This window comes from Eulemur rufifrons, chromosome 28, assembly GCF_041146395.1.
Source record: "Eulemur rufifrons isolate Redbay chromosome 28, OSU_ERuf_1, whole genome shotgun sequence".
Classification (NCBI taxonomy): domain Eukaryota; kingdom Metazoa; phylum Chordata; class Mammalia; order Primates; family Lemuridae; genus Eulemur; species Eulemur rufifrons.
The window spans coordinates 3051720-3059733 of record NC_091010.1 but is presented as its reverse complement, the minus strand read 5'-3'; the positions used below and the strand labels follow the sequence as shown (position 1 = coordinate 3059733).

General features: G+C 43.9%; 1 non-coding gene across 1 annotated transcript; it reads right to left on the bottom strand.

The window, feature by feature from the left end:
- Positions 1 to 6914: 6914 nt before the first annotated feature.
- On the bottom strand, positions 6915 to 7022 carry LOC138376715 (U6 spliceosomal RNA). Its single transcript, XR_011231698.1, has one exon. It is a non-coding gene; the product is annotated as a U6 spliceosomal RNA (small nuclear RNA).
- Between the last annotated feature and the right edge of the window lie 992 nt (positions 7023 to 8014).

Below are 8014 nucleotides of genomic sequence, written 5' to 3'. Positions count from 1 at the left end.
TCTCTACTAAAAATAGGAACTATATGGACAACTAAAAATATATATAGTAAAAATTAGCCGGGCATGGTGGCACATGCCTGTAGTCCCAGCTACTTGGGAGGCTGAGGCAGGAGGATTGCTTGAGCCCAAGGAGTTTGAGGTTGCTGTGAGCTAGGCTGACACCACGGCACTCTAGCCCGGGCAACAGAATGAGACTGTCTAAAAAAAAAAAAAAAAAAAGAAACCAAACATCCCATGCAAAAATATTTTGATATCCTTATAATTCTTCCAACTTCATTTTCCCACTTTAATAACAATAATGGAACCTAGATGTTCTAATTTTACCACTTTAAGGATCATCTGGTGTTTTTTGCTTTTAAAAAGAAAATGCTCTTGGTTAAATCCCTGAAGGTTTCATTAAAAAATTAGGAAGACTAGCCTCACTGGTCTTCGCAGGCCAAACTTACCTACCGGCCTTTACCCCAGTGTTCTGCATCAGATGGCATCACCAAGGAATGCCAAGGTGCGGGGACACAGGCAGAATGAGAAAGATGCACTGGGAAGACAACAGGAACTGCCCCTATTCTAGGCCCTGTTCCGGGGTCTCTGCACATCCCCTGGGCCCACCATGCTCAAGCAACAGCAACCAATAGGGAAGCAGAGGCCCACCCAGGTGGAGTTCCAGTTAGGAGCTTTGGAAATTGCACTTACTGGTGGGGGCTGGGGTGCCATGAGGCTGAGACCTCAGATTTCATGGGGCAGTGCAATCTCAAGGCATACCTTCACTCCTGGAAGTCTGCTAAACTTAGGGTATGTATGGAAGGAGTGGGCTCCAGGAACCTGGGATGGGAAAGTTGGGGTAATGTGCTAGGTGACCCAAAATCTCTGGACCTGCAACCATGGGACACTATTGTTAAAAGGAAGACCATGCCAAAGCCTTGGCCTGAGGTAGGTGATAGTCCTAAGATATATGCCCCCCTTGTGGTCTGCTCCGAGTCTCATTGTTTCCAGAATGGGTCGGAAAACTACACATAAACCAAATCCAGCTTGCCACCAGTTTGGCCGACAAGCTAAGAATAGTTTTTGGTTTAGTTTTCTTTGAGACATGATCTCTCTCTGTTGCCTGGGCTGCATTGTGTTGTTCACTGCAACTTCAAACTTGTGGACTCAAGTGATACTCCCGCCTCAGCCTCCTGAGTTGCTGGGACTACAGGCACATGCCACAATGCCCAGCTAGTTTTCGTGGTGGTTTTTTTTTTTTTTTTTTTTTTTTTTTTTTTTTTTTTTTTTAAAGGAATGATGTCTTGCTATGGTGCTCAGGCTGGGCTCAAGCCATCCTCCCACCTCAATCTCAAGGATTATAGGCATGAGCCACCGCACCTGGCCAAGAATTGAGTTTTACAAATGGAATTTGCAATCCATTTGATAACCAGAAACTCCAAGTAAGCAACATACAGTGTCCCTCAAAAAAATTCCATTATCAGTAAACCTGTAGTGCAAAAAGTTGTACTTATTTTGAGTTTAATGTGAAAACATCAGGCCGGGCGTGGTGACTCACGCCTGTAATCCTAGCACTCTGGGAGGCCGAGGTGGGCGGATCGTTTGAGCTCAGGAGTTCGAGACCAGCCTGAGCAAGAGCGAGACCCCATCTCTACTAAAAATAGAAAGAAATTATATGGACAGCTAAAAATATATATAGAAAAAATGAGCCGGGCATAGTGGCGCATGCCTGTAGTCCCAGCTACTGGGAGGCTGAGGCAGGAGGATCCTTGAGCTCAGGAGTTTGAGGTTGCTGTGAGCTAGGCTGACGCCACGGCACTCACTCTAGCCTGGGCAACAGAGTGAGACTCTGTCTCAAAAAAAAAAAAAAAAAAAAAAGAAAGAAATTATATGGACAGCTAAAAATATATATAGAAAAAATTAGGCCGGGCGAGGTGGCTCACGCCTGTAATCCTAGCACTCTGGGAGGCCGAGGCGGGTGGATCGCTCGAGGTCAGGAGTTCAAGACCAGCCTGAGCAAGAGTGAGACCCCGTCTCTACTAAAAATAGAAAAATTATATGGACAACTAAAATATATATATACAAAAAATTAGCCGGGCATGGTGGCACATGCCTGTAGTCCCAGCTACTCGGGAGGCTGAGACAGGAGGATCGCTTGAGCTCAGGAGTTTGAGGTTGCTGTGAGCTAGGCTGATGCCATGGCACTCACTCTAGCCCGGGCAACAGAGTGAGACTCTGTCTCAAAAAAAAAAAAAAAAATGTGAAAACATCAGTTTTGCCTTTTGGCCTACAGAAGCTAAGGTGTTTATTATCTGGCCCCTTAGAAGTTTGCTGACCCCTGTTGCAGAAAACTAGTACCAGGACTGAGCATGGCACAGGGGGAAGAGTTCCCACTATAAAAGGAAATGGACTTAACAAAAAGGCTGCAAGTCCTGGTTAGAATGGACAAGACCTGTAGCACATCAGGGGGACTTGGGGATGGTACATTAGGGTTGAGTATGAAACTGCATTGAAATGAGACATCTCTTGTGAGCCAAGATATGGGAATTCTGAGCAAATTGCTCAGTTTATCCTAATCTGTTCAAAGCATCCTTCGAGGATCATTCCCCCACAGGAAGGCATGCAGGGTACCCAGAGAAAACACCAGGTAAGTCTGTCCCTGGAAGGACCTGAGAACGCTCACCAGCATTTTGAAAAACTTAGTGGAAGCTCTCCTCTCAGCCAGCGTTGGCAATAGGAAAAAACAGATGACAGGATTCCAGAAGATGAGACACAGGTAGTGGCAATCATCAGATGTGAGGTAAGCGGTAGTGGGCAGCCTTGACCAGCCCTGGTCTGTGACAAAGGCCAATAGCAAGACTATTGCTTGGTTTAAATAGCCAAAGAGGAGTAAGCTGGAAGCAGAAAGCTGATGTTGGCCATTTCTATTGAACATCAGGATCTTGTTCTATTTATTACCAGAACAGAATCAAGTCTCAGACCCAGAAGCCATCAACTAAAGTGGAGGAAGGGCCTGGCATTACAATTGTATAAAATAAATATAAATATTCCACGAACCTCCCCCCAGCCCAGGAGAGTGAATGGCCCTAGTCCCTTGAGGGCTGTTGGACATAGGGTGTGAGTTCGGGTGAGTACCAGGGGACCCAGAATGCCACTGTAGTCCCTTTGTTAGAGTGGAAGCACAGGAAGGCCAAGTTCATCTCATCATGGGTCAAGTGAGTGTGCAGAGCCTCGGGTTATCTCCCTGAGTGAGTGGGGAGGGGTATCCTGGGCAGATAAGCCCACGCTGGGTCCCTGGCTTGTGGAGTCAGAGTTACAGTGGTACAGAAGGCCAAGAGGAACAGCTCAAATGGTGCTCCCCATCCAAGGCAGCAGGATGAATAGGTGCTGTAATGGGTTGAGGCCACACGTGCGGACAAAAAAGGCAAGCATCATATGCCCTTTTAATTTGCCTGTCTGGTTCCAACATGAAACCAGATAGATCTTAGCAGGTGATAGCAGATGACCGGAACTTAACCAAGTCGTCGCTCCAATCACAGCTGCAGTTCTTCCAGTATAGATCAACAAGCCTTTGACACTTTGGCGGCTACTGACGCAGTGAATCATTCTTTTCCATCAGCATTAAGTAGATTAAACAACATTTTGCCTTCTTTTTTTTTTTTGAGACAGAGTCTCACTTTGTTGCCCAGGCTAGAATGAGTGCCGTGGCGTCAGCCTAGCTCACAGCAACCTCAAACTCCTGGGCTCAAGCAATCCTCCTGCCTCAGCCTCCCAAGTAGCTGGGACTACAGGCATGTGCCACTATGCCCGGCTAATTTTTCTATATATATTTTTAGTTGTCCTGCTAATTTCTTTCTATTTTTAGTAGAGACGGGGTCTCCCTCTTGCTCAGGCTGGTCTCGAACTCCTGACCTTGAGCGATCCACCCGCCTCGGCCTCCCAGAGTGCTAGGATTACAGGCATGAGCCACCGCGCCCGGCCCATTTTGCCTTCTTATGGACAGCAAAATACATTCCCTGTCTTTCTCCAGGATTCCGTTAACTTCTGTATGTTACAGTACAGTCTGGAGAGACATTGATCACCTGGCAATGACTGACTATATTGGTGACATGCTAATTGGACTCGGTGGGGAGGAAGCAGCAAGGACTCTGGATGCCCTAGGAAGACGTGTGCTAGAGGGAAGAAGAGTGTTTAGAGTCTATAGTCATGGGTAAGGGTCAGCAAATTAGGGTCTGTGGGCCTAATCTGGCCTGCTGCCTGCTTTTGTAAATAAAATTTTTTTTGGTACAGAGCCGTGCCCATTTGTTTACATGTTGTCTATGGTTGCCCTTATGCTACAATGGGCAGAGAGATGAGCAGTTGCATCAGAGACCACATGGTCCACAAAACCTAAGATATTTAAATATTTACTATCTGACTCTTTACAGGATATGTTTGCCAATCTGTGGCCTTGGGCATAACTGGGGCATTTCCTCCAAGGTAAAGGTCAAGATATTGCATCTTGCAACTTTTTATTTATTTATTTAAAAGCTAGTCAAATTTAGCAATTGGGAAGGGGTTGTATACCAACTTCAATAACACTAGTGTTGAAAAGTTTTTTGTTTCTCTTTTAAGGACTGGTCAAATGCAGTAGTGAGAACAGGGGAAAGGGCAGAACAAGGAGTTCCATCTGTAACTGACTGAACAATCACAAGATACCTTCCAACCAGCCACTAATGTTAATCAGTATAACTCACTACCATCAGACCCACCACACCTTACAACTCGTATCACTAAAAAAGAGGCACAATTTTGGGTAGGTAGGACTTTTTGGATTTTGGAGAAACCTTCTGTTACACTTGAAAATACTGCTCCTGCCCAATTATCAGGTGACCAGAAGGCTACAAGGGTTCTGCCAGCTGCTCTGCCATCTGCTACAAATGACAGAGGAGCAGGTCCCAGCATAGAGGTATCTGTGTTCATAAATGATTCCAGGTGGTGTCTCTGACAGGTCTCAATAGACATTCATAGCCCAAACCCTGAGTGTTCTAAATCAAGGCCATGTCTTCAGCAGGACGGAGCTAGTTATTCAAAAATCAAAAATCGGCTCCTGGGTACTCAGCAGAGACCAGCCCAGAGCAGGGAGATAAGCCCCCTGCACACCACCATCATGACTTGCGTGCTGGCAGAGGCAGCAAGCCTCATGGCTTCTCAGTTTTGCTTTTAGTTTTTGTGTAAAAATTCTTATACATATTTCATTTGGTTTGTTCCTAGATATTTGAGGGTTTTTTGTTTTGTTTTGGAGACAGAGTCTCACTCTGTTGCCCGGGCTACAGTGCCGCAGTGTCAGCCTAGCTCACAGCAACCTCAAACTCCTGGGCTCAAGCTATGCTCCTCCCTCGGCCTCCCGAGTAGCTGGAACTACAGGCATGCGCCACCATACCCGGCCAATTTTTTTCTATATATTTTAGTTGTCCAGCTAATTTCTTTCTTTCTCTTTTTTTTTTTTTTAGTAGAGACGGGGTTTTTCTCTTGCTCAGGCTGATCTCGAACTCCTGAGCTCAAACGATCCTCCCACTTCAGCCTCCCAGCATGCTAGGATTGCAGGAGTGAGCCACCGCGTCTAGCCGTTCCTACGTATTTGATTATATTTTAAGTGGTGTCTCTTATTTTTACTTTTTAAGAGTTCGTTGCTGGGAATAGAAATACTAAAAAGTGGATGTTTTAATATTAACCTTTATGGCCTTGCTAAAATTCACTTATCTATTCCAATAATTTAAATGTAGATTCTTTGTGTTTTCTACATACAAAATCATGTCATTTGCAAATAGTGACAGTTTTATTAATTTCTTTCTAATCCTTAGATATGTACAGTCAGCCATCCATACCAACTGTGGATCCAAATATTCAGGAAAAACAATACAAAATAACATTATACAGCAATGAAAATACAAATTTAAAAAACAATTCAGTATAACAACTATTTACACAATATTTACATTGTATTAGGTGTCAAAGTCAAAATAAAATATAGAGATGAATTTCTAATTTAACGTTTGATTTTGGGAAGCAAGAATTGCAATTCCAGGCATACACACATGGACACGGTGGCCTTTGGTATGTCTGAATAACATAGAGAAGGTTGAGAGTTTCATAAAAAAGAGAAATAGGGCCAGGCGCAGTGGCTCACGCCTGTAATCCTAGCACTCTGGGAGGCCGAGGCGGGCGGATTGTTTGAGCTCAGGAGTTTGAGACCAGCCTGAGCAAGAGTGAGACCCTGTCTCTACTAAAAATAGAAAGAAATTATATGGACAGCTAAAAATATATATAGAAAAAATTAGCCGGGCATGGTGGTGCATGCCTGTAGTCCCAGCTACTCTGGAGGCTGAGGCAGGAGGATCCCTTGAGCCCAGAAGTTTGAGGTTGCTGTGAGCTAGGCTGACGCCACGGCACTCTCTAGCCTGGGCAACAGAGCGAGACTTCGTCTCAGAAAAAAAAAAAAAAGAGAGAGAGAGAAATAATGTTACATGTTGTTTTGAAAGATAGTTCATTGGCACTAGTAAAGTTTGGGGAGCTGGCAAGCTCTGATTCATGAGTGGCTAGAACTAGTCTTAGGGTTGTAGCAGATAGTTTCACCAGCTATTAGATAAAACTGGTTTCAGGTTACAATAGGCAAGTTTCAGGCACTGGACTTGGATAGAATTACATTCTTGGAGGAATGTAATGTGCTTTTCCTCCCTGGCCTCTCAAGGACCAACTTTCACATAGGTATTATAAGTAATCTAGACATGATTTAAAGCATACAGGAGGATTGTACAGGTTATATGCAAACATTACAACTTTTTACACAGGATCTTGAGCATCCTTGGATTTGGTAACAGCAGGAGCCCTGGAACCAATTCTCCAAGGGTAGTGTCTTATTGCCTGCTCTTAAGTTTCTTTCTTTTTTTTTTTTTTTTAATGTGGAATGCTTCAGGAATTTTCGTGTCATCTTTGTGCAGGGGCCATGCTAATCTTCTCTGTACTGTTCCAATTTTTAGTGTACGTACTACAGAAGTGAGCACATAAGTTTATTTCATATTATTAGAAAATGTGATGCTGAACAACTTTGGGGGTCAGAGGGCATCCTTGTCCTATTCCCAATTTCAGACAGAAAGCTATCAATATTTCTGTTAATATGCCTATTTTTTTATACACACCCTTTATAAAATAGGAAAATTACCATTTACTTCAGGTTTAGTATATTTTATTTATTTATTTATTTATTTATTTTTTTGAGACGGAGTCTCACTCTGTCACCCCAGCTAGAGTGGAGTGGTATCATAGCTCACAGCAACCTCAAATTCCTGGGCTCAAGTGATGCTCTGCCTCAGCCTCCCCAGTAGCTGGGGACTACAGGAGCTCACCACCACACCGGGCTAATTTTTCTGTTTAGTAGAGATGGAGTCTCACTCTTGCTCAGGCTGGTCACCAACTCCTGAGCTCAAGCAATCCTCCTGCCTCCGGCTTCCAGAGTGCTAGGGTTATAGGCATGAGCTACCTCGTCCCGTCCGGCCTATTTATTTTTTAAATCATTAATAGATGTGGAGTTTTATTTAATGCATTTTCTTTCTTATTATTATCTTGATATTTCTTCATATCTATCTTTCAATTCATGAATTCTCTTCAGCTAAGTCTAACTTGTTGTTAGACATCAGTTATGTTCTTAACTTTAGTTAGGAACTTCTAGTTCTAAAGTTCCATTCAATTATGTTATACAGTGTACCAGTTTCCTAGGGCTGCTGTAACAAAGTACCTAAAACAGGGTGGCTTAAAACAACAGAAGTTTATTTTCTCATAGTTATGGAAGCAAGAAGTACAAACCAAGGTATCAGTAGGGTCATGCTCTTTCTCTCTGAGTCTCTGGAGAATTCTTCCTTGCCTCTTCCTAGCTTCTGACGGCTGCCGGCCAGCCTGATGTCCTGGGCTTACAGCAGCAGCGCTCCAATCGCGCCTCCATTGTCACGGGGCCTTCTCCTGTGTCCAGATCTCCTTCTTCTTTTTTTTTTTTTTTTTT